The 25,966-nt window shown below is 56.0% G+C and overlaps 1 protein-coding gene across 3 annotated transcripts in view; it reads right to left on the bottom strand.

Moving 5' to 3' along the window:
- Window positions 1–25,738, bottom strand: part of SOX13 (SRY-box transcription factor 13) — a 44,777-nt gene extending 19,039 nt beyond the window's left edge. Inside the window, exon 1 of one of the 3 annotated variants that reach the window (XM_078078286.1) lies at window positions 25,620–25,738. The gene's annotated coding sequence lies outside the window, so the exon portion shown is untranslated. The other 2 variants (XM_078078285.1, XM_078078287.1) reach the window with 2 other exon arrangements.
- Window positions 25,739–25,966: the final 228 nt, after the last annotated feature.

Here is a 25,966-nt window from a genome sequence, read left to right as displayed (position 1 = left end):
AATGCTGCAGCCAAGGCTGACTGGCTTGTCAAAGGCCTTCTTTTGGGGATAGCCCCGAACGTGAACCAAAGGAAGGAGAGGCCAAAAGAGCATTCAAGGGCAGAGCACTCGCTTGGCTTGTAGGCACCAAGTCAGGGGCTTGCCATGCATTTCCCCCGTCTTCCCCAAGGCCCCGCTGAAGCCAGGCTTCCGTGATGCCCAAAGCAAGGTCTTTTCCCGCGGGCTGATCCGCCGTCGCTCTCCCTCTACCCCAGACACCAGGCCCCAGTCCAGCACAGACAGATCTGTCACTGTCTTCCCCGCTCACAGGATTCTAGTTGGTTTTGCCTTGAGTCATGGCCAAGGAAGATTAGTCAAAAGAAATCAAGGCTGATTTGGACTTGGAGAAAAGACTTGACCTCTCAATAACTTCATTTCTTCGTGTGTAAATGGAGATCCCAATACCTGCTTTGATTAGAAGCTTGCAGATACTCAGAGAACCTGGCACAGAACAGAAGCTCAGCGAAGGCGGGAGGGAGAGGCCTAAAGCAGGAAGGAGGGGCCCCCCTCCCCACGCTGCCTCCCTCCCCGGCCGGCCTGGCAGGTCCCAGGCTCTCGGGCCCCCAGCTCTCTGGGAGAAAGGAGGGCGGGGGTGCCTCTCCGGCGTTGCTGGGAAGTGTGCTGCTTGGCACAGCCAAAAGAAAATGGTTTCTGTGGCCCCCCAGACCTGTGTTTGAAGCCTGGCTCCATCGCATACTACTAGCTGCTAGCTGTGGGACCACAGGGAGGTTTCCGTTTCTCCATCTCCAAACTGGAACAAATAATAACTGTCTTGTAGAATTATTCAGAGGACCCAGTGTGATGTTTGTAAAAAGCAAAAAAAAAAAAAAGAAAAAAAGGGCGCCTGGGTGGCTCAGTCGTTAAGCGGCTGTCTGCCTTCGGCTCAGGTCATGATCCCAGGGTCCTGGGATCGAGCCCCGCATCGGGCTCCCTGCTCAGCGGGAAGCCTGCCTCTCCCTCTCCCACTCCCCCTGCTTGTGTTCCCTCTCTCGCTTGTCTCTGTCAAATAAATAAGTAAATAAAATCTTAAAAAAAAAAAGAGTTTGCTCCCTGAACGCTCCCCATCGCCCTTGGGGAAGCCTCCCCCACCCCTGCGTGGCCAAACACGCAGAAGACCCACAACCCGAAAGGACAGTGAGGCGTGTCACCCTCCTCCTTCTCCATCTGCTCCCTGTAGGTCTCCCTCCCTCTGGCCCTGTCTCAGCACCCTGCCTGGGCCTTCCCCGGCTACCCTGGAATCTCCGCCGGCCGGTGCCCACCCTGCGTCAGGCACCAAGGCCCCAGGCAGTGTGGACAGGCTGAAAGCGTCCCGAATGTGCCAAGGCAACCCCACGTCCCCAGCGCCACTGTTTATCTGTCCATGCCACCGTGCCTGCCCTTCCCCAGCCGACGACACAGCAGCTCTGCAGCCCTGAGGAGCTCCCTCATTTCCTCCAGAGCCCAAGCGGGTGAAGTGTTGTTCCTACGAACCCCTGCAGTCCCCAGCCAACCCCAGGAGGGGACAGGGGCAAGTGGGACCGGCCTGAACACAACCAGCTTCTCCCACCAGGCTAGATGAAGTCTCATTTGGGCCAGGAATGCCCCCGACTGGGGCCGGGGTGGACTGGGCAGCTCTCGGCTCTTGCTTGGTGTCAAGGCTAAGCCACGTGGACAGAGTTCTCATGGTATAGGGTGACATGGAGGCTCAGGAGCCTCATACAGTCGGTTCAAACCCAAGCATCCCTCTCACAAGTGGCCAAATCAGGCCAATCACTCCACTCTCGAAGTCGTCTACTTTGCTTACCTACAAATGGACTAGTAATATACAGCCCAGAGAGTGCTGGCAAGGAGTAAGGAGGCGATACAGGAAGCCGAGCCAAACCACTCATCAGAATCTGCAGCTGGAGGGTGAGAAGCAGATGCACCCGGTTCCCACTGCTCCACGGAGGAGCCCAGTGGATGCCTGAGACTTAACCTCTTTACAGCTCAGATTCTTCACCTGTCAAGGGGGCCAACAAGACCCAACTCTCATGGTTGCTGGAGAATTAATAAGTAATGTATAGGAGCGGCCCCCGGCTAGCTCAGTTGGAACAGCATGCAACTCTTGATCTTGGGGTCATGAGTTCGAGCCCCATGTCGGGTGTAGAGATGCCTTAAAAAATAAAATCTTAAACAAAAATAAGTAGTGTATATGAAATACTCAGCAGGATGCCTAGCACCAAGCAGATGGGTACTTCATCTTGTTGCAGTTGAATGAATGAATGAATGAGCCTCCAGGGAACCTCCGCCAGGCAGAGTGCTCAGCCCAAACCAATATAGATTTCAAGCACCCTTCTTAAAAGTCATTTCAAGTATCAGCCTCCACACATCCATAAGCCCACAGCCCCCTCTCCAAGTGGGCACCTGCACATCGCCTCCTGAGATCCCGGGGGGCTCAGGAAAGATATCTGATTCTTTTCCCTCTTCCTGCCTCAGCCACTCACTGCAGGGGCAGAAAAATGGGTCCGTGATCAAGATGGGTAGTTCGCACAAGAAAGAGGATTCCACAAATGCCGGTCACCTAGAAGGCCACCAACCAGGCAGTGTTGACAGGAAGATAGCCTTGTACCCAGAAGGCCGGCTTGCAAATAATCAGCAAATCCACTTCGGCCTCATCCTCTCCTCCCTGGGATGTGCCTCCCCACCAAGGCTCCACAGTAGATACACCTTGAGAGAAGGTCTGGGGGCTTCCAGAGCAGCTCAAGCATCTAGCTCCCCAGCTTGAGCAGAAAGTGGAGAAACAAGGTGCCCGCAGCACTGCGGTAGTGGGGGAGGGGGGCCCACGGGCCGGACCTGGACACACCGGCCTCACCTTTTTGCACTGGCTCAGGTCTGCTGCTTCCCCCACTGCCTCCCCTTCCCCCACCCCAGGCTTAGGGTGGGTGGCCACCTGCACCTGGGGTAAACCTAATCACCACCATCCCCCCCAAGACAAGCTCACTCATCGGAAACCCCAATTCAGCAGCTCCTGCTCAAGCAGCATTCATTCTGCAAGTGAACAAAGTGTTCCGTTCTTTTTCTCTGCAAAGGCCGTGTTTCCTCTCCCATTATCTACCCCATCGGCAGCCAAGCCTGCCACAAAAGCAAGATTTCTTCTTTCTTTTTGTTATTTTCGTGGTCCCCTTTATTTATGGGTGGTTGTTCTTTCTTGGCTTTGGCTCCTTTTCAAAAAGGCAGGGAAGCAAGGGGAGGAGAGGGGTATGATAGTGAGTCTCTGATTTCATCCAAAATGCTCATCAAGCGATCCCCACACGGTAGCCTGCACCCCAGTCTGCCCGGGACCCCACCTGGCAGCACCAGCACCCTTTGGAAATGGAAGCCGGACCACCTCAACCGAAGAGTCGTATCTGGCAAAGGGATGGGAGGAGGTAGGATTCTGGTAAGGATCCTGACGTCTGGAGCTCACAGTGCTAACAATAAAATAATAAGGGGGATATTCAAAATACCTGACAAGTGATGGGCATTGACCCATTAGATGGGACTCCTGGGACAATCAGATGAGTTGGCAGATGCCAGCCACCACCAACTGGCTGACATGCTGGTGCAGATCTGCTAAAGACCCCCTCGGATCACAGCTAACATTTACTGAGCCTCCGCTATGTGCCAAGCACTGCTGGATGCTGGAGACACCTTCACTTACATTAATTTATTTAGTCTTCACAGTAACCATCTGGGGCACACCCATTTTACAGATGGAGAAGCTGAGGGACGGAGGTGATCTGAGCCCAGCAGTCCAGTGTCAGAACCCAGCTCTCAATCAGACAATAGGAAGCGAGCAGACAACATGCCAAGTGTCATCTTTGGGGATGAGCCCTTTTAATTTTCAACAATCCCGTGAAATAGTTACTATTATAATCTTGTTTTACTGATGCGGGGACAGAGGCTTAAGGAGGTTTAAGCAACTGCCCAAGCAATTACTGTTTTCTCTGCTGCGGGCCTGAGGATTCAAGAACCACGGAAAGTCATCTCCTGATGAGAGCCAGAATTGCCTGTCCTCCACCCCCAACTTCTGCTGTTCCCATGATGGAGGTCAAGGGACCCAGGCAAGTTCTAGTTCAGCTGATATAAGTCAAAGGCAACCTTGGGGCTGATGAAGCCCTGGTTTCACGGGTTTGCAGGCCTCTCTCCCTCCTGCCAGTTGCATCAGGAGACCAGGTCAAAGCACGGGGCGGGGGGGGGGGGGGGGGGGGCGCTGCTCAATGCAGCCTCCCCACACCACTTACAGACATAAAATGATTCAAAGCCAGTGTCCTACCAGGTATCTTCCAAGGAAACAAGGGGCAGCACTCAGGAAGGCATGGGGCTGCTCCAGCCCCTGAGCTCCCTTGTAGCCACCACTTCTTTGTTTGCCGGCCACCTCTCCAGGCCACCTACCCCCATGCCTCCACACCTGCTCCCTTCACTTCCCATTCAAGTCTGACTTCACGGCATCGAGCAGAACCGTGTGCTCCGAAGTCCCTTGCAACACATAGGCCTAATGAATGGTTGCACTCATTCTTATTTTCTTATCATTTTTTCCCCTGAATGTAAAAGGAATGTGTGCTCATTGTAGGAAATCTGCAAAATTTAGGATAACACAGAGAAATGTGAAAGCCACCATTTCCCGTCAATCTGGAGGTGGCCACTGATCAGAATTTGGCAGATTTCTATCAAATCTTTTTTCTATGCATAGTTTTCTCTTCCACTATTGAGCTCATAAGCAAGTTTTATACTATTCCCCGCCCCCTTAACAGTCTCTCTGAGGGAGTTTTCATGTTCCTAAAAATCAGAAATTATTGGAAACGCTTTATAAGATCAATTGTAATGTTTGTACACCTTCCCTTCTAATGACAGCACCGTGATCTCTGCACCCAGTGCACAGGGTTGAAATGGTCCAACTCTTAAGAAATTTCGTATTACTGAAACCTTCTCTTCACCCTCAAGGTCAGGCACCTTCCAGACACCTCCGGTGGGTCACAGCCATTCCGTTCCTGCGACAGATGGGAAGGAAAGCACCCTGACAATCAGTGGACAGAGCAAGGCAGCAGAAGGACCTCACCTGCCTCCTCTTCATGGGCTGGGGACAGAGTAGCAAAGGAAGTACAAGATGGAGGGTGGAGACCAAGAGGGGGGCCCGGAAGCTTGGGCCCAGGGTCTGACTGCTTCTACTACAGAGAGGGCCTGTCTCAGCATTTCTCAGGGCTTTGACTTCCCCTTAAAAAGATGGGAGAACTACAATGAGATACCACTTCACACCCACTATGATGGAATTTTTTAATTTTTTAATTTATTTTTTTTTAAGATTTTATTTATTTATTTGACAGAGAGAGAGAGAAAGCACGAGCAGAGGGAGCAGCAGAGGGAGAAGCAGGCTCCCCGCTGAGCAGGGAGGCCGATGCGGGACTTGATCCCAGGACCCCGGGATCACGACCTGAGCTGAAGGCAGATGCTTAACCAACTGAGCCACCCAGGCGCCCCAATTTTTTTTTTTTTTTTTTTTTAAGATGGAGGATGCAAGGATGTGGACAGTTGCTGGCCGGGATGTAACACGGTGTGGCTGCCGTGGAAAACAATATGGCAGTTCTGCCCAGAATTAAACATACAATAACTGTATCACCCAGCTATTCCACTTTTGGAATATACCCAAAAGATTTGAAAGCAGGGTCTTGAAGGAATACTGGACACCCACGCTCATAAGCATTATTCACAACAGCCCAAAGGTGGAAATAACCCAAATGTCTATGGAAGGATGAATGGATCAAGTGTGGTGTGTGTGTGGATAGAATATATATTTTACATATATGTGTATATATATATGTCAGACTGTTATCAGCCTTAAAAGGAAGCAAATTCTGACACATGGTACAATGTGGACGAACCTGGAAAACATGATGCTAAGGGAAATAAGCCGGACACAAAAGGACTAATATCTGATTCTGCTTATAGGAGGCACTTGGAAAGTTAAATTCATAGACACAGAAAGTAGAATAGACGGTACCAGGGGCAGGGAGAGGGGGAAGGGCGAGCTGTTGTTTAATGGCGACAGAATTGCAGTTCGGGATGATGCAAAATTCCGGAGAGGGACGGTGGGATGTATACCGTGAATGCACTTCCTGCCCCTGAACCATACAATTAGAAATGGTTAAAATGATAAATTTTGTTATTGCATCTTTCACCACACACACACAAAAAAAAGACGAGATGAAGCTGCTAATAATTTACACTTTCCCGGCACCTTTAATCTTGCAGATGGGCAGAGGCAAGAGCAATAAGCACAGCCTCACAGACTGGGGACTAATGTCAGAACGGGCGTCGGGGGAGCGGCGGGCTAGAGACAGGCTGCCTTTGGAGAACCCCATGCTCACAAAGCCATAATTAACATCACTAATTGAAGTGTCTAGAAAAGGCCAGAGCCAGACAGTGCCAGACCTGCCCCACCAGCTAGAAGGCCTTCCCCTCCATGCCTCCCTCGCCTCCAGGAACAATCAAAGGCTTCCACCTGCCAGGCAGAGACAGGTGTATGGAGGACCCCTCAGCAGGGAGGGAAAGGGATCTGGGGGCAGGAAGAGGGGGAGAGGGGAAGAGATTAGGTTCCCTTAAAGTCGGGTCCTTGGCCTTCCTGGAAATCCTTTCCTCCAGTGTCCTTCTTAGGGTGGCAGTTTCAAGGACAGCACTGGGCTGGACACGTGGTTTCCCGAACAGATCTGCCCTGACTTGTGGTCCGCACCGGGGCGACTCATCCTACTGCTCAGGCCCTCTCTCAGCATCCATGTGGAGAGGACACAGCGGCGACAGGGGTCCAAATAGAAGCTCTATATATGCCAGAAAGTCTGAGCTAACAAAGGCAGGGGACTGGGAGACGGACAGGACAGACGGGACAGACAGACCTGGGAGAGGAGGGAAATGAGCAAGGACTCATCCCCTTATTCCAGATGCTGGCTTGAGGGCCACCCGTGTCATCCTTTCCTCCTGGATGAGGGACAGACTGGGACCAAAGTCCCATCCAGCCCTAAGATTGATTTGCTATTTCCATTTTCTATTACTGGTGCCTTTCTTGGTAAAAATATCCCAGTTCCCACTTAATCAAGAATACATCCCAGGATCCCAGTGTCTCCAAAAGCTGCCTGTGCTCTGTGGCCACGCTGACTGACAGCCCACCCCAAGGGACCCTTGGGGACTTCCTATGGAAACCAAAAGGCCACCCGGCATCTTTGTCCAAGGAGGAAGAGAGATGAGCTTCCCCTCCCTGCCCTTGCCCCCCCAGGCCCTCCCTCAGCCCCCACTGGACCATCAGAGCCACTGTTTCCCCTCCCCCACAGCCTGCTGCCCTGACCCAGGAGGTGGGGGTCAATGATGGGGTCACTGGAGGCGCCCAGCTCAAAACCAGCTCTGGTGCTTAGGAAGAATTTAACCCTCTCCTTCCCGGCTCATGACTATCCACCCTAACAGATCTACTTTATGGAGGGAAGCATCATTGCAGAGGGGGTCCAGACAGGCCCAGGTGAGAGTTCTGAGTGCACAGTGGAAATGGAACTGGATTTGGAGGCCGAGGGTCTTGAGCTGGAGCCCTAGCTCTGATGCAAATTCAGGATGCAATCCTGGGCAAGTCCTAATTCTCTAAGCCTCAGTTTTCCTATCTGTAAATTGGGAATCAAAATACACACACCAGATTGCGAGGGTCCTCAGCACAGTGACTTTCTAAAACTGTCAAAACGCTTCATATACCTGGATGGTTTATAAAACCCCGTACAAGGGAAAGGGATCTGGAGGCTTTTGATTCACTGTGGGGCCCGGACACACCACCCACCTTCCCAAGGTCTCAATTCTTCCATTTGCACATGGAGTGAATTATTACTTCTCCCAGAGATAAAATTTTAAGTGGGGGAGGGCTCCAAGGTCTTTGATGCCCTGGAAATACAAGAGCCGCTAAGGCCCTGGTTTCCACTTGCCGGCTGCAGCCCAAATCAGCAGAAAGATAATCACAGAGTGATCGCAACAAGCTCAGCACTTCACAGGTATTTTCAGCGGCCACAAGACCCATTTTATAGATGAGGCAGCTGAAGCGAAGGGGAAGCGGCAGAATCCTATTTAAGATCCGCCTGACTCCACGTCCAAAACCATAGCCCAAGGAACCTGGAAAAGAGGCCGCTGCCTACAGGCCCGCCAAGCCCAATTAACCCTCTCCAGCAGGAGGGCTGGGTGGCGGGAGGACAGCCTTCACCTCCGGCCAGGTCCTTGCAGGCAGCTCCTGAGCCGCCCAGAGCCCAAAGGTTGGTAGCCGGTTATTTATTACTATGACTCATTACAACTCACCAGCAGCTGGGGTTTGTGACCGCGCTGGTTTCACAGCCCGGGGCCATCCCAACTACATGTGAATTTCATAGGTTCGACAAAAATCCATCCTACTTGGGGCAGAAGTGTCCCCCCTCAGTGACCAGTTTAAGGGACGACACCGGGCCGAGGACGAAGAGCAGCTGGCTCTGAGCAGGGCGGTCATTTCTGCTACACCGGGCAAGGCCCCACCTCCGCTAGTGCGTGACACACCGCTCATTCCCCTTCCTGGGCTGCTCCTCTGCACCAGCAGGGGGGGTCCACGCCCCACCCCTGCTCCAAACTTCTGGAACACCTGGGCCAGCGGAGTGAATGGGTCCCGCGAGTAACAGAATAACCACAGCAACAATAAGAGCAGCAAACACGGGGGTAAGATGCCCGCGGCTCTAACACTTCGCACCTCGTCAGTCCTTTCAACTGAAGGCTTCCAACACGCGGGCATGGTGGTGAGCAGCCGGTCACAGTGGCGGAAGCTGAAGCACAGAGAGGCGAAGCAACCTGGCCAGGGCTGCACAGCAAGTGCATCTGCGTGTCGCTTGTGAAGAAGGAAAACCGTGGAAGGCTGAGGGAGGTGTCGGGGCCAACAATCCATCCCCACCACACTGTGGAGAGGGGCTTCTCCCCCTTTCCCAGATCCCACAGGCCATGCTCAAGACCCAAGGGAGGGCCGTCCGCACATCCAGGCAGGCCAGGACAGCCGCACCTCTCCCACCCTAGCATGAGCCCCCAAAGCACCACCACAGTGGCCACCTACCAGCTCCCACTTACTGGAGCCTTCTACACTCGTGGCCCTGTACGAAGGCCTATAATAGGTACATCACTTGATTGAATCCTTTTAACCTTGTGAAGTAGGTATTTAATCTCTTCCTGCTTTGTAGGTGAGAAAACTCGGCTCTGAGAAAGTTCTAGTATTTGCCGGAAATCACACAGCTCAGAAGCAGGGCCAGCGCTCAAACCTGGGTCTATCTGACTCCACCTCACAGCCTTCCGACTCGAGGCTGTGGAGGCAGAAATGGCTCCGTGTCCTGGCGCTCTGGCCAACTCGGCTGAAACGTGTTATTCCCACAGTGCCACTCTGTTTCCTAGGATTCCCTGCCTCACCTCCCCGGACAGATTTCAGCTTCCCTGTGGGCAGGGTCTGGCCTCCTCTCTCCACACCTCACCCAATCCCTTCACATGGGAGGGCTTGGTAATGCTTATCCATCCCCTGAGGAGCACATTTGTTCAAAAATGTATCAGACCAGACCGTTGCCTTTTAAAAAGACCTCTAGAGATTAATAATTCTTAATCCTGGGGCGCCTGGGTGGCTCAGTCGGTTAAGCGTCTTCCTTCGGCTCAGGTCGTGATCCTGGGGTCCTGGGACCGATCCCAGCCGCAAGTTGGGTTCCCTGCTCGGCAGGGGGCCTGCTTCTCCCCCTCCCCCTGCTTGTACTCCTCTCTCTCTCCCAAATAAATACAATCTTTAAAAAAGATAATTTTCAATCCTGAACAATGTAAATTTGCCCGTTTGTCAAGAAATGGCACATGCTGGCTTTCCCAGGAACGCTGGCCACACTTACTGACTTGGGACCTGGCAGGACCAAAGCTGAGGGCGGCAGCATGGGTCTGGGCAGACAAAGAAAAGCAATACCCCTCCCCCCTCGCTCTCCCAGGGCCGCCAGCCTCAGCCCCACACCCTGGGAGCCCACTAGCCCTGGCAGGGAGATGCAAAGTTGTCTCGATCACCAGATGGTTCAGCATGATTTGAGGCAGCAAAAATGTCTTTGAATGGAAAGCAAAAGAACAGGGTTGTGTTGGAATGTTTCACAGAACAATGAGAGAGAAGTTTCAGTCTGAATGAATGAGCTAGCCATTCTGAAAGTTCTCTGAAACCCATTCTCTGGTTCCTCATTGTCAACCAAGTCCTAGCTCCCTGACCGGCTCTGGCCTTGGCGGTCCTTGCCTAACTGCGATCTAAGCTGATGCGCCCCCTTTGCCACGCCGTAAGGCTCAGGGCGGGTAGCTCGGCCACCGTCGCTCCTTACAGCCCCTGGCACAGAGGTGCCCGGTGAAGAGTCGCCCTAGCAGGACACAGGGGTGCCAATGAACCCCACGTCGGGTGCTGGGCCCAGAGTATGTGCTCCAGACACACTTACTGAACTTCCCCGCGCAAAATCCAATCTTGCAGCTCATCCTTTCGGGAACCCTGGAAAGAGCCTGGAGCTAGCTGGGGAGGAGGCTATCAAGTCAGAGAACAGAGGACAAGTCACCCGTCTCGGGAATGAGCGGCCTGGCCGTCAGCTGTGTGAGGAAGATAATAAGATAACCGTCCAAACCTCACAGCTGGAAACCAGGCCCATTCTCTCACTGCCCAGCGCACACAGTCTCGGCCCTGGCTCTTTCCAGAGTCCCACAGAAGCTTCTCTCCTTCCAGCAAATCTGCCCTTCAACAACCATCCAGTGGCACCAAGCGAGCACCTGGCTGGGAGGCAAGGAACTCGCTCGAGTGGTTCGCTCTCCCCAGAGCAGCCTGGGCCCCTCCCAGCCGTGAGGCAGAGGCCAGAGGAGGGGGCACCCCCGTCCGTCCCTGCCCTTCGGCACCAGGGACCCCCCGGAGGACGCTGACCCTCTGAAGCATGGATACTGCTGCTCCGTTCTCATCAGAGGCCAACAGCTGGGGGGAGAATGAGGGGAAGTCAGCGGAAGAATGGGACCAGCTTACGTGCATGCGCGGAGCAAGGGGACTTGCTTCCAGGAATGGGGACCAGTGATGAGCCCCGGGGGGCGTGGAGGCCAGCCTGGGGGAGAAGGCGCCACAGGTGCTGCCCTGCCCTCCGCATTGGCTTCCGGGACCCCCCGCGGCACAAAGCCCAGGCACCCACAGAGCTCTATCTGCGGCTCGATCTCGTGGCCACCAGGCTCAATTCCATCAGCTCAGCACTTTCGCAGAAAGGGTGGGTTGTTTTGCTTGTGCACCACTTTCCACAGGTCATCGTGCCCGCTCCCCGCCTTCCGGGGTCCTCTCAGACCTCCTCTCTTGAGAAACTCGGCGGTGGCTCTGTTCCGAGCGTCCCAGCCATGACCCCACTTCACAGAAGAAATCTGGAGCCCAAGGCCCAGTGAGCATGCGAGTGGGAGGGGGGCCCATTCGCCCAGCTTACAAGAGCCATTTGGGCTCCCGCGGGGACGCCATGCCGTCTGGAAGGGCTTCTCCCCACGCAGGCCTGGGCTCAAGTTGGCCCCACGCTAAAGCTATCCCCTAGCACAGGCCAGGACGCCACACAGCAACCATAAATTGTTGACCTGCTCCTCTTTCCTGTCTGGCCTCGCGACGTGGCCCTTAAGAGTCTTCCCCCAACCGTGGAGAACAGAATGTGCTTGGCTGGAGACCTGGGTGTCATAAATTGCTAATAACAGATTCTCAATCTGAAAAACAAAATAATAGAAGGCCTGGCCCTTCCTTTCTGCTCCCCTCACCCTCAACACTTTCCTGCAAGGCCCAGAAGAGGAAAGAAATGCCTCCTTTGGCCACCGAGTGGGAAACCAATTCCCCCCTTCCCCGGGACCCCCAGGGGATCAGCCTCCCCACCAGCCTCGCCCTTCACGGGCACAAAAGCCAGGCCTAAGGGAGCCTGTTCTGCGAATGTCTTCGTTTCCCAACGTCCCCTCTTGTCTCTAACCTCACTTTATCCTCAGATTAGCTGAGCACCTGCTAAGTGCCAAGCACTGTGCACCAGGCAGGAAGGTGCCCCAAACCCCACTCACAACTGAGGGGTGGCCGCTGGGGAGCAGTAGGGGTCTGGGTGGCGCTAAAGAGCAGTGGTGTTGAGGCTGCTCCCAGGGAGGACCCATAGCCAGACTATGGAGGCTGACTCTGTTCCCAATCACCTGCCCTGTGGAGAGCCGTCTGGGGGTAAATGGGACAGGAGTGGGGAGGCAAAGACAAGAGCAAAAGCCAGAAGCTGCCATCTTTGGAAAGAACGATAATAAAAGACAAATCTGAATGTTCCCAGGGAGAGATTATAAAATTGTGTTCAGGGTAGAGGTTATATGCAAATTGCACGTAAATATGTACATGGTCCTTGAATAGACCCACACGTCTGCCGCTCTTTCTGCCCCCCACCCTCTGCTCTGACTCAGGCAGTCTCCAGGCTACCGGGCCACTTCGCCAGGGCATCCCAGACCTTTGTCCCCAATCCTGTCTCCCAGCACTTCCCTCTGCACCACCTTCTCTCCCAGCCTCTCCTCATCTGAGTAACACGAGTGCAGAGGATGAGGAGGAGAGACGATGGGGGGGTGGGCAATGCCCTCACTGGGCACAGCCCCAGGTGGCAGGTGAGGGAGGAGAGGTGGAGAATGGTAGCCTCTGCCAAGCTGGACATCCTTCCAGATCTGGTCTCGGGACGGGCTCCCTGTGACTGTCAGGAGACCCCACGGGCTCCAGACATTCATCGATGCCCCAGCCCTTCCCATCACCCATTCCTCAAAACCAGTGGCAGGAGGCCAGGGGGCTCCGCAGCAAGATCCCAGAGTGGGTTTCCACTGGAGTCTGCACGGGCTCAGACACGCCACACGGGCCAGCCTCGTCCCTGCAGACCCACAGCCAGCGTGGGACTGGGACGCCCTACCACTTGGATGAGTCCCTGTCCCTAAAGCTCAAATTCCTCATCCACAAAATGGGGGGTCAGATACTCTCTGCCCTCCCCAATTCACAAGGCTTCTCAGGCACCCGAAGGTGAGCCACCGGCAAAGAGACGCAGAGCGCAGATGCTGGGCTGTGACCAAGCGTCTGACTCCACATCTGGATTCTGAAACTGCAACAAACATTACCCGGGTGGCCGTCACTGTCCTCATCTGACTCTTCCTCGCTTTCCCCCAGGAGGGGTCAACACAGTCCTTCCCAAGCTGCAGATGGGAGAAATTGAGTTTCCAAGAGATGAAGTGACAGGCCTGAGGGCACAAGGGCTGGACCAGGGAGGGCCTTGGCCCCAGCTGCGCGACGACCCTCAAACCTCAAACACCAGCAAAGCAGAGGAAGAGGTGAGCAGGCCCCTGGAGGGCTTGTCCCCGTCGGAAAGGCAGGACAGGGACCCCACTGCCTGATCCACAGGGAGCCACAGCCCCTGTACGGCCGGGTCCCCCCTTCGGCCCGGCAGGCTTGGATGGGGCCCCAGGAAGGCTACCATGGGTCCTGGGCCTCCCGGCCTGACTGATCCGCCCAGGAAAGGGGCAGCCTGGCCCGTGTCCAACTTGACAATCATGGAAGGAAGATGACAGACTGCTATTTCCACATGACAGATACAGAAACCGAAGTCCAGCAAGGCTTATGACCTGGACAAGATAGAGAATAATCCTAACAGTTCCCTTCACCGTGCAATTGCTGGGCATCAGCACGTGACACACCTTTTTCTAGAATCCTCTCAATAGGTTGCCACAGGGGAGACACCATTACCCCATTTTACAGATAAGAAAAATGCAGCTCCAAGAAATTAGACAAACAGCCCAATATCGAGACTCAAAATCCAAAAGCTTCAATTCTAGAACTTTCTGACTGTACAACTCCATGGTATTTTCACTGAACTATCCTGCTTTTAAATTGAAGAATGTTCTAGAGCGAGACTGAAGTTATTCATGATGTATTGGTGTGGGGAGGAGGAGGAAGAAGGAAACAAAGTGATGGCCAGAATTGGCACCTGACCCTTCTGCAAGCTAGGGATGAGCCTGCACTCCTTCGCCTGCCATGCAGGCCCTTCTCTGCCTGGCCCAGGCCACCCCCCCAGCCGCCATCCTCACACACCTGTAATGCAGGCACAAACGTGCACTTTCACACCACTGGGCTCTCTGGCTAGAAGGCCCTTCCTACATTCTTGACCAGAAAACTCCTATACTTCCCTCAAAGCCCTACCCGATATTGCCCTTTCTCTAAAAATCGCTCCCTAGTAATCCTAGAAGAGTTGATTGCTCCTCCAGGGAATGCCAGAGTCTTTGGACATCCCTGGTCCCTGGTACTTGACTGGACTCCAATTTTTTGTTTACCCGTGTATTCCTCAGGCTCTGGCTAGATTTGAGCCCCAGAACAGGGACAATTAACAGCCTTCTCTAATCAGCCCTCGCAAGACCACAGATAGCACACCAGGCAGCTCTTCACACACCTGACAATCACACAGCCCCGTGAGGCAGTGACTCTTACCACCCCCACGTTACAGATCGGGAAACTGAGCCTCAGACAGGCTAAGTCACTAGACCACATAGGCAGTCTGGCTCCAGGGCCTGCCTGCCCATGCTGGTCCTGTATTACTCTTCCTTGCCTCCCCGTCCCCAGTGCAGTGCCTGCCACATGGTGGGTGCTCAGTAAAGTTTGTTTCCTAGAAAGGTATGGAGGGAGGAGGGTGTTGTCTCACCCCACCCACCTCCAGCCCCAAATCCCACCTGGAATTCTTTTTTTTAAGAGAGAGAGAGAGCTGGAGCATGCAGAGTGGGAAGGGAGGGGCAGAGGGAAGAGACAGAATCCCAACCAGGCTCCTCGCTGGGCGTGGGGCTCGATCCTACAACCCTGAAATCATGTGCTGAGCCGAAATCAAGAGTCGGACGCCCAACCAACTGAGCCGCCCAGGCACCCACCCACCAAATTCTTTGGTCCAGGTCTCCCTACTTCTGGTCCCACCTTCCATCACTCCTGACATTCAGCGCTTCTTTCTTCCAAACACCTCCAGGTGCTTTTCCAATTTCCCATCCATTTCTTCCTTGAGTGCCCCAGCAGGGGTGCGGTGTCTTGCTGTCTTTCCAGTGGGAAACTGAGACCCACAGAGGCCTCCTGGCCAGGGGATCTGTTCAGAGGCAGGTCTCCTGCCTACGGGGCTAGAGCCTCCTATGGACTGGTTTTACTCCGCCTCAAGCAGAAAAACAAGCACCAAGTTGTGGGGGGGGGGGCGGGTGTCTGGGGGTCAGCACCTGCCCTTCCCTCCATGCCAGCACCCCCTGGCTGACCTGGCCACTGGTCTCTGGCTGGGCCTGAGAGCCAAGTGGGGGGGTGGGGGGCTGTTCCCCGGGCTACAGAGGAGGAGACAAGAGGCCCTTTGTGTCTGCAGAGCTCCTGAGACACCTGTTCTCCCTCCTGGCCAGTCTGTGTGCGGCCTTGTTTATCCTACAGGCCTGGCAGCCAGGCCCGGCCCGCTCCCAGCGTGGGGCTCCAGCAGCCCCTGCTAGCACCTGCCCGGGCCTGGCAGCCCCGCGGGCCGCGGGCCAAGCACAACCCCTGCTGTTGACACAGTTGTTGATTTTCGGGAGGGCAGGGAGGAACGGGAGAGGAGGGGAGAAGCAGCAAAGGCATTTGACACCAGCCCGGCTAATTTGCAGTTGGTCCTTGCAACCCTGCGCCCGTCCCGGCCCCAGCTGCCTGGGAGAGGCTTGGGCCTCCAACCCCGGGGCCACTTGGGCCACACAGCACAGTGTGCCGAGTCCCGCATGACCCTGCAGCACCACACCCCAGGCAGCCCCCGCACCCCCCCCCGCGTGTCCGTGCACCTCCAGGCTGGCAAACACGACTCAGAGCCGGGCAAGGCCTCTGGGTGCCAGGAGCCCCTAGCCACCCTGTCTTCAAGCGCCTACCGCTCCCCCTGCCTCCAAAGTCCTGAGGCTTCCTCGGTCCTCGGTGAGGGGCAGGACCATCTGACATGCCCTTGGAGACCCAGGGAGGGCCCCAGGGAGACGTGAAGGGATCTGTCCTTACAATCGTCTCTTCTCTCTGACTTGGTCTTGCGGAGCGATCTCCTCCTCACCCTCCAGGTCTTTAGGTCTCCTCTTACAGGGAGCCCTCCCTGATTGCCCAACTCTGGTTGCGGTGCCCTCCTCAGTCCTCCCAAAGCAGTACACCCTGCACCTCCCCACCTCCACTTCCGTCAGTGTCGAACTGATGACTTACTTCCCTTCACCTTCCTCACTGCCGTGTCAGGGGCTGTGCTGTTCTCAGCCCCAGCGTAGCAGGGACGGGGATCCGCTGAGGGGCTGCGTGGCCGCTGGAATGGAGCAGGCCCCCGCAGGCCCGAACACCCACTCGACCTCCACCCCAAGCTCCCACTCTGACAGTCACCTCCTGGATGAACAAGGCCCTGTGGCTGGTTAAAAGGCTTCGGGAATGACCCACCAGCACATGAACTTAGATTGGTAGATCCGCTTTGCCAGTGATCTCAGAGATCAAAGAACAGGATCTTGAAGGACAGGGATGGGTGAGTTTTGAGCATGAAAGGGGCAGAGAGGAGGGCAAGGGTGCAAGGAAGACCCTGTGGGTCAGAGGCCAGCAAGGAGAGGCTGCTGTCAGGCCGGGCAGGAACTCCCTTGCCTCCTCCCCATATGCATCCCCCACACCCGGCAGTCTGTTCTGCCCTTTCCCTTCCGGAGCTCCTAAATCCATCAGGAGGTCCCTCACTCCTGCCCGTGGCCAACTGTCCCAACAGGACTCGGGTGGTAGCAGTCCAGCTCCACAGACCCTCACTAAACTGCCAACCACACACCCATGCTCACAGACAGGCCCTCCCCTCAATTCTGTTTCCCCAAACTCCAAGTCAATCGATGCCCAGAAAGGGGTAACAAATAGCCCAATCATTTCCAAATTTGGGATGTCATGTTGAGGAGAATGGACCTCAGGCCAGGCAGAGCTGGTAGAGAGAAGGGAACTTACATTACAGAAACCATAGGTCCCTGTGTTCTGAGCCAGTTCCAACAGGGTCACCATGTACAGCTGTGCAGACTGTGCACTGCACAACACTAAGAGCCCCATTCATCCAGACTTGTATACTTATCACAACTTAGATGGCAATCAAGTTCATCCCTTGACTTCCTCACAGACCAAAGAGAAAGTTCTCCTGCTACCCAACTCTACTCCAGGCACGAGGTGACACAGATCCCCTTCCTCTGTTCTTTGACCTGTTTCCTGGCTAGGGGACCTGTTGAGTGAAGGCTGAGCCCATCACCACAAGTAAGAGGAGAGGCCTCCCTCTCCCTGCCCCACCAGCCTCAGCTAGGGGACCCCATGACTCCACCACTCTTTCCCTACACACTTGGCTTTCTCCAGCCCCTCACCCTGGCTAGACTCCCCAACATCATCCACTCCTGGTGAGAGGGTATGGCTGCAGATCCATGCTCCCGATGACAGAGCTACAGGAGGGAAGGAGGGTCACTACCCACAGCCCTGCCCTTCCCCAGGTAGAATGGAACTGAAACCCCAATCTTGTCGGCACCTGAGGCTCTGGAGAATTGGAGGTCATGGAGGAGAGAGAGGAGGGCCTCCCTCTGGCTCCCCTGGGCCTTCCAGTCCACTCTCTCCTTTCCTTCTTGACGTTGGTCTCATGTCCCCAGTATCCCTGGGGCTCTCAGAGGCACTGCCTGGTCTCCCAGAGGCCAGAGGGGCTGACCAAGTTCTCTAGAACACAGCACCGCCCGCCTGGCTGCTCATGCAGAAGCGCACGCCCACACACACGCACGCACACACACGCACGCATGTACACACACATACACGCACGTAAGCACAGCAGGCCCTTGCCAACCAGCCAGGGAAAGGGGAGCCGGGCCATCCAGAAGAATGGCAGGGGCTGGAGGGGCCACTCCCTCTACTTTCAATACCTCCCTATTCATTCTCCACTCCCCTCACCCCACCTGCCTCTGACAGCCCGCTCTACCTGCACCCAGGCCTCCTTCCAGCCCCTCCTCATTAACCTTTGATTCGCCCCTCCTTGCCCTTCCTTTCCCACCGGACCCACCCCTCCAGGGACAGGCCTGGAACCAAAGCCTCACAGGGATAAAGGAATGACTTCAGCTCCTTCAATAGGCTGGGGGCGGCTTCAAGAGCTTCACACCCCACCGGCAGAAAACTCCTCTCCCTCCATTCTGAGGAGTGCACAGGGCCTGCCTCGGAGGGCCTGCCTTGTGTAGCCTGTGTGGCCAGGCAAGAGTTAACTCTTTGGCGTCAGGGTGAGGGCAGCTCAAGGCAGGATTTACTTCCTTTGCTGCCTCCTGCCAGGTGCCAGGGCGAACAGGAGGGCATGGGCCAGGGCGCACGGGCCCACTCCGCTGTCAGCCTGAAAGGGCACCAGTCCAGCCTTACAGGATTCTTCTCATACTCCCACTACTACCCCTCCTGCCAGGGACCCCTCTTTCTGCAGAATATTCTAGCGTGGGTCCCCACTCCTCTCTGTCTGCCAGAGAAACACTGACTTTTCTGTTGCTCTGCATATCAGTTCTAGATATATTTTAAATCCTTTCCGTTCTGCTTACAAAAGTAATGCACATTGTGGTACTACTTTGGGGGAACTACAGAAACACAGAAATAATAGAAATATGAGCCATAATTTTTAAAAAAAAGAAGTCAACAAAGGATGTCGGTCTAGGGTGGGGGTGGGTCTGTCTGGCCTGCTACCCACTGGCCTCTAAATGCCCCCCCCATCTTGGACTTCCAAGGAAATCCCGCCCCCCCCAGCTGCTCCTTCAAATGGCAGGACCTGGACCCCCTGAACGGGCAGCGGAGCAGGTCTAGAGTGCCAAGAAGCAGGACCTGGCCCCGAGGTGCCCCACTCCCTTTGTGGGGGGAAGGGAGAAGGCCTGGACCAAGGCCCTCTGGGAACTAGTTCTCACCCCATCCAGTTCCACAGGCTGCACATTCCATTCTGAGTCAAGCAGGGGGCGGGGACTGGGGGAGGTAAGGCCGAGGGGAGGAGAACAGTCTGGCCTCCTCTGGGGCGGATCCCCCAGGGAGCTCCAGGCCTGGCAGGGATCAGACCTAAACCACCAGGGGGGGAAGGGAGCCTGAGGATTCCGGTCCAGTCTGTGGCCCCTTCCCATTCTCCTCTCCTCAAACCAAAATACCGAAACCCTCCCTTGGATATGTTCCCAGAAGATACAGGGGACAATGTGGGGATAACACTAAACCTCTCCCCACTCCCAACCTGGCCACAATGCCCAGGGATGCTTATGGGGCTTCAGGCCAAGGCCATTTAGATGCTAAGGTACTGTGGTGGGGCGAGTCTGATACGTGTGTGTCTAGGGAACTGAATCGAGGTTTGATGGCGTGCATCAGGCTTCTCAGAGTGACTGAAAGGGCCTGGGTAGAGGATGCTATTTAGGAAAAAAGGGGGAAGCTGGAGCTATTGTTCCCACTTCTTCCTCTACCACCCCAAACACACCTCTCCCCTCAAAACACACTCCAGGACACCTCAACCTCCAGACACACATCTCAGCCCCAGCTGCTTGCTCCCCCAGCTCATCCCTGTGTGCGCTGGGTGCTGAGATGCCAGGCCCCCCCCCACACACACACACACGTGCATGCTCACACACACACGCGCGTGCACACACACAGAGCACACATCCTAGGCCACACCCAGGCCTTGGATTTGCCTGCCGATGACCTTGGGAGGAGGTGGGGAAACCCCCGGCACTTCCTCCTCACCTCTCAGCCTCTTGGAGGTCTGACCACTGTCATTGTCCCATGTCTGGGTCCATCCAGCTCCTTCCTGACAGCACCCAGTGGGGGGACAGGGCTGGGCAAGGCCAGGGCCACAGGGCCCCTGGCTCCTCCCAAATGAGGCAGGTCACAGGAGCAGAGGATCTTCCTAAATAAAGCAGGGGCTCCTGGAGTAGCAGGCGGTAACTGCCAGGTTCTATGCTGTGGGCCACGCAGGGCAGACGAAAACCTTTTCCTAGGGGAGTCCCAGGAGCCTTCACCACCATGAGGCTTGAGCAGGAATGGCCTCGGGGGTCTCTGGCAGGCCCAACTGGACACCCTATCCCGCTCCACCCGTTCTTAGGAGGAAGCCAGCATGTCACTGCTGCTCAGAGAGTATTTGAATTTTGTAAAGGAACAGAGTCCCACCTGACCAGAGAAGCAAGCAGAGGTTGAAGTCGGCCCTGCCGAGCCAGCCTGCAACAGACTTCCTAAGCAAAGCTTCCCAAGGAGCTGGAAGGAGGACCCCAAGGAAGAGGCAACCAAAATGGAGGTGAGCCAAGCAAAGACCCCATCCAGGGTGTGCCCTCCTGCTTGGGAGCAGGGAGACAGGGAGATGACAGGAGAGGTGAAAGCCATCTTCCATGGGTCCTGGGTCCCTGCCTGGTGACGGACACTGTGACAGCCTTCCCGGCTAACATAGCCAGGTTCCAGAAAGGAGACTAGCAAAGGGTGAGGACTGCAGCGAGTTTGGACAGGAGCGAGCCCTCTTAAGCAAACACTGAGCACAAAAATAATTCCCATTCAAAGCACGATTTGCTGTGGGCCTGGCTGGGCCTTCCCAGCAGTCCTTTTCAAAGGCTCCCCTTCACCTCTGACTGTGGCTGGGGGAGGGGCACGCAGGCCCAGCGGCATTTGAGTTCCACTTTTTCCAGAGGCTTCCTGGTGACCTACTGGGAGCTATCCGATAAGGCCAATCTCAAAGCAGCCCAAGAGGAGTAAACCCGTGAAAAGTGTCAGCTCCTCAAGGGCAGGAACATAGATCCTCTGCAGGAGCGGGCCTCTCAAGCTAACACTTGTCTGGCAACCAGCACACCCAGACCCACACCATTCATGGGGCACCACTTCGGACTTAATCGGATGTGAGCCTCCCGAGCTGTAAGAGGTTAAATATTGTTGCTGTTATTGTCCCATTTCACAGATGGAAAAACAGAGGCTCAGAACTGTTAAGTGGTGAACATCTCTCCCAGCTCTTACCGGATACATCATGTTGTCCCGAATCTGCTAATTATCAGAGTAGCAACATGTTCAGGCTGGGGCCCTCCCCACTAAGGAAAGAGGGGGTATGGATGAAGCTGGACCCCAAGATGTGGTCCTGGACCCAAGATTTCAAAGCCAAGGCAGCATTGGAAATCGCCCTTCACCAGTACTGACCCCCAACACTGCTGATCACAAAATCTGAGGCGGGGATAGAATGCCATCTCTAGACAAGAGCAAAGAGTGGTTAGTGACAACCGCTGGCTCCATTTCCAGAACAATCTCCCGTCGGCCCACCCTACCTCCATTCTGAATCCAATGGGCCTCCTGGCTAGCCTCTTCCGTTCTTGCTCCCCCTTCAAACTACCCTCTATTAGCCACCAAAGTCACCTCTCTTTTTCACATTTTTTCCCACTTGTTAAAGTCATTCATGACCATTGTAGAAGACTGAAGAATCAACAGAAGAAGGAAATAAAAATCACCCGTTGTCCAGCATCTGGAATTAGCTCTGTAAACACTTCCAGGCAGCCTTAGTCTTCTCTTCATGTATGCGTGCAGGGTGGGCATGCACATACGTACGATTATCTGTACAAAATTAGTATATACCATAGAGCTTCATATAGGGTTTTACCCTTTTTATTAATATATGTTTTCCAAATTAGAAGCTACTCTTTCTTTACCTACACTTTTTGGGGTTTGATTTCTTTGGCATAGTTCAGAGATGCACAAGGCACTTCATTCGGGCAGGACAAAAGGGTCCAGAGTGAAAACACCATCTTTCCTCCATCCCAACCCATCCCTCAGCCACCGTTTCCCTCCCCTGGGGCGACTCTGATTACCTGTTTCTTATATACTAAATCATCTTTTAAAATCATCCATCAGATCATGTCACTCCCCTCCTTAAAACTCTCCAACGGCTTCCCATCACACTTGCCATAAAATCCAAGCTCCTAACCAGTCCTAGCAGGCCCTGTGCGACCAGGCTCTGGTCCTCCCCCCTCTGATTTCCTCCAGCACACTGCTCTGCACAAACCCGATCTGGCCTCGGGGATTCTTCATTCCCTCCGCCTGGAATCCTTTCTTCGTCTTTGTGCAGCGGGCTCCTTCTCATCCTCCCCCCCCCCGGGGGGGGGGAGGCTTCAACTGGCCTCCAGTCTCCCACCACCCCTGCCTGCCTCCATGTGCACATTCTGTGTCACATCACCATGCTGTATTTCTGCCACATCACATGGGGTCTAATGTTGTCTTGGTTACTTCTTTCGAGGGCAGGCAGACTACCTGTCTTGTTCACCCCTAAAGCCACATTGCCTAGCACAGGGCCTGACACATAATAAGCGTTCCAACATATTTTTGTTTAAGGCATGAATGGGGGGAGTGGGACTGCGATGGTGGTTCTCATCACTGAAAACAGCCCCCCAGCAGGATTTCCAAGCACCAAGCACCAACCTCCTGGCCGCCCTCCCCCATGCCCAGGGTGGGGGCTAGAGAATCAGAGAAAGGAAAGGGGAGCCCATTGTCCAAGGCAGTATCCACCTGCTCTTCCCTCCTGTCTCCCAGCTCACCCCTTACTGGCGCTGTGCATTTGCAGAGTCCAGAATCAGACAAGGAGCTTGTGACAAACCCGATTTCCTAGAAAATACTCTTAACTGCAAGTGGAAAGTTGAAGGTGAAACTTTGCTTCCGGTCTACCCAGGCAGCTGGGCTATTCTGGGTTCCTGAGTGCGCCTCAGAAGCAGGTAACACAGATGCTGCCCAGGGAGCAGAGCTCCCCCAGGAACAGCCTCAGCCCTTCCCACTTGACGCCCCCTCCCCCATCCACCCCTCCCCCACAAGGGCCCCAGACACCTGGGCTCCTCTCTCCAGAAATTCACCCAGCCCCAGAGACACAAATGCGCATCCAATCCCGAGCCAGCAGCCCAAACCAGGATACTCCGGGGACACCCTAGTGGAGACAGCTTCCTTCCTGGGGCCTGATTTCCACTGAGAGAAGACTGGCAGGTGGGCCAAGATTGATTTTTAAGAATGAGGGAAAGGAGGGAATAAAGTGCCTTTCAAAAAACTGTGAAATAATGGGGGGCAGCATGGGGGGGGCGGTTAATGAAAGACTTCACAAGATGGAACTAGACAAGGAGTAGGGAGAATCTGAGGAGCCAGAATCAGGAAAGGGTGGGAAGAAGTGTGAGGTTTCTTCCTTCCCAGAAGTGGACAATTGTTATAACTGATTAAAGGAGCACAATCCCAAAGTACCCTTCTGGGCTCTCTTCAAGGTCAGTTAATAATGGCAGTAACAGCTAACATTTCTCCAGCACTTACTATGTGCCAGGCACAGTTCTGTGAGCTGCAGATGAGCAAACTGAGGCACAGAGCAATAAGGCTGAATTGCTCAAGATCATGTCGCCAGTGGCAGGATCTAGGATCTAACTTCGGAGCCCTGGCTCTTAACCACTAAGCTATACGTACGTGGCTTTCAATGGTCCCACCGGGGGGGGGGGGGTCCCTATCCTTCTGGAGTTCACGCCTTCCAAACCATTATCCCTTAACTGATCATTCCATGCCAGTTTCAAAGATGTGCGCATAATTCTGCCCATTCTGCGTAAGGGAAAAATCTGGAAAAGCTAAGGGACTCGCCCGAGCTGACGCTGCCCATAGGAGGGGAATTAGAACCAAAATGTGCTGTGGAGCACTACTTCCTAAGGGAGCACGATGGAAACGCGGATCTCGAAACTCCGCCCAAAGCAGCAGCATCTCCTCTGGCTTTGGCCAGACCCCTTCGCCAGAGCCAGCGCCGAGGCGCCCTGCCCGGAAATTCCCACAGAGTCACAGCGAACTTCCCAGGAAAACTCCTCGGCTTCCTCCGAGCCCCCGTCACGGAGGCGGCTGCCAAGAGCGCCGCTGGAGTCCTCGCAGCTGCCGTCGGCCCTCCAGGGCGGGAGCCGCCGCTCGTGCGCTCGGGGTCCTCCCGGAAAGGTCCAGGGCTGAAGTTCAAAATTCACTTCCCGCCCAGGCCCGGCTCGGGGCCCCGCCCGGGACTCTCCGGCAGCCCCCACGGCTGTCGCCTTCCCCAGCCCCAGATAAGTAATGGAGCCCCTGCAGCCTGGAAGGCCGGGCGGGCAGCTGGGAAAATCCCGCGAGCGATCCCTGCGCGTCTGGGGACTCGCAGCAGCCGACGCGCGCACACACACATACACACACACGTGTGTGTGTATGTGTGTGTGTGTGCGCGCGCGCGCGCGTGTCACAGCAGCCGGCGCGCACACGTGTGTGTGTGTGTGTGTGTGTGTGTGTGTTTACGTACGGAACGCGCGGGGTGGGAAAACAATGGCGAGCCGCTGGGAACAGAGCGACCGGCCCCCTCCCCACCTCCCCGCCTCCCTACCCCCAGGCAAGATTTGCTTAGCAGCGAAATCGGGATGCAGAGATTCACCTCCGACTGCAAAGGCGGGAGGTGGGGGGTGGTAAGGAGGAGGCTAGGGTGGGAGGTGGGAGGTGGGAGGGGGTGAAACAGGAGCAGCCGGAGCCGAAAACAAACAGGATGCAGCGCCCGGCGGGTCCGCTGGGGTGCGAACCTGGCAGGGTGGGAAGGACTGCGTGGCCGCCCCGCCCCGCACCGCACCAACCCGGGAGGGGGTCGATCTGCGTCTGGGCGCCGGCACCCGAGCCCCCACGCGGGACGCGCACAGGTCGCCCAGCTTCCCTTTGGGAAATCCTTGAACTGGGCGCCTAGACAGACTGATGAGAAAGCCCTCGTGCCCCGGCCGGTCGGCGAGGGCGGGGGCGGGGGGAGGTGGGAGCACCCCAAGGCCGGCTAGCGTGGTGCGCACACAGACACACACAGCGCCCCCCACCCCCACGGCCTTACCGGGCTGCCACCCCTCTGCACAAGGACCTGGGTCAGCCCGCGAGGAGCCGCCACGGGCCGGCCTTGTTGGGGGGTGGGTAGGTGGGGGTCCGTTCCTTCTCCTAAAACTTTGCAAAGGATGAAAAGTCGCAGAGATGAGAGCCGGCGTGTGCCCAGAAACGCGGGGGCGCGAGTGTCAAACTTCGCAGGGCCGGGGAGGGGGCGCAGCGGCGTGCTGCGGGAGCCGAGGGGGCGCACTTACTACTCAGCCGGGCGCCGGGCTCGGGGCTCGGGGCTCGGCGCTCCTGCTCCGGCTCCGGCTCCTCCTCCGAACGGGTCCTCGCGGCTGGCAGCCCGGGCTTCCCGCTCACATGCCCCGGCGACGCGGCTGACCGGCGCGCAGGGCTGGGGCGGCTGGGCTGGGAAGAGGCACGCCCCCCGCCGGGGGCCGGGGAGTCGCTCCGGACTCGTGGCCACCCTGGGTCCGCGCCCCAGCGCGGGCCGCCGTCCCGGGCGGAGAGCTCGGTTCCGGCCGGGCGGCGCCCTCCGCCGAGCCAGGCCGCTCTCTGCACTCTGCCCTCTGCCCTCTGCTTGCGGCCGTCTCCCTGCCTTCCGCGGTCCTGCTCCCTGACTCGCCCGGACGCTGCGCCGGCCCGCCCGCCCGGCTCTCCGGCTCTCCCGCTCCGCGCCTCGGCTCGGTCCCGAACCGGGGCCTCGGCGGCTGGCCGCTGCGCCCCGGGCTCAGACCTGGGCTCGCCGCTCCTGGGCCGGGGTTCCAGGACCCGCCACTTGCACAGTTCAGTTCAAGCCGGGACTGGGAGCAGGGCGCTCGCAGCTCGCTGCTGCGAGGCGACTCCACCGCCTCAGAGGAGAAAGAGGGAGGGAGACAGAGAGCGGGCAGGGGGAGGAGGAAGGAGGAAGGGTGGGGAGATGGAGAAGGAGGGAGGGACAGAGAGTTCCCTCCTCCTCTCTGCAGCCAGGTCCATCCAGGCATCCACAGCTGGAAACCTCGGTTGGGAAGGGGAGAGCGGCGGGGGCGGGTGAGGATAGAAGAAAGAGGTGGATTCTGCCCACTCCCACTGCCCAGGTATGAG

The sequence above is a fragment of the Halichoerus grypus genome, chromosome 7 (genome assembly GCF_964656455.1).
Source record: "Halichoerus grypus chromosome 7, mHalGry1.hap1.1, whole genome shotgun sequence".
NCBI lineage: Eukaryota > Metazoa > Chordata > Mammalia > Carnivora > Phocidae > Halichoerus > Halichoerus grypus.
The sequence above is the reverse complement of the archived record's forward strand: the minus strand, read 5'-3'. Positions and strand labels throughout refer to the sequence as shown.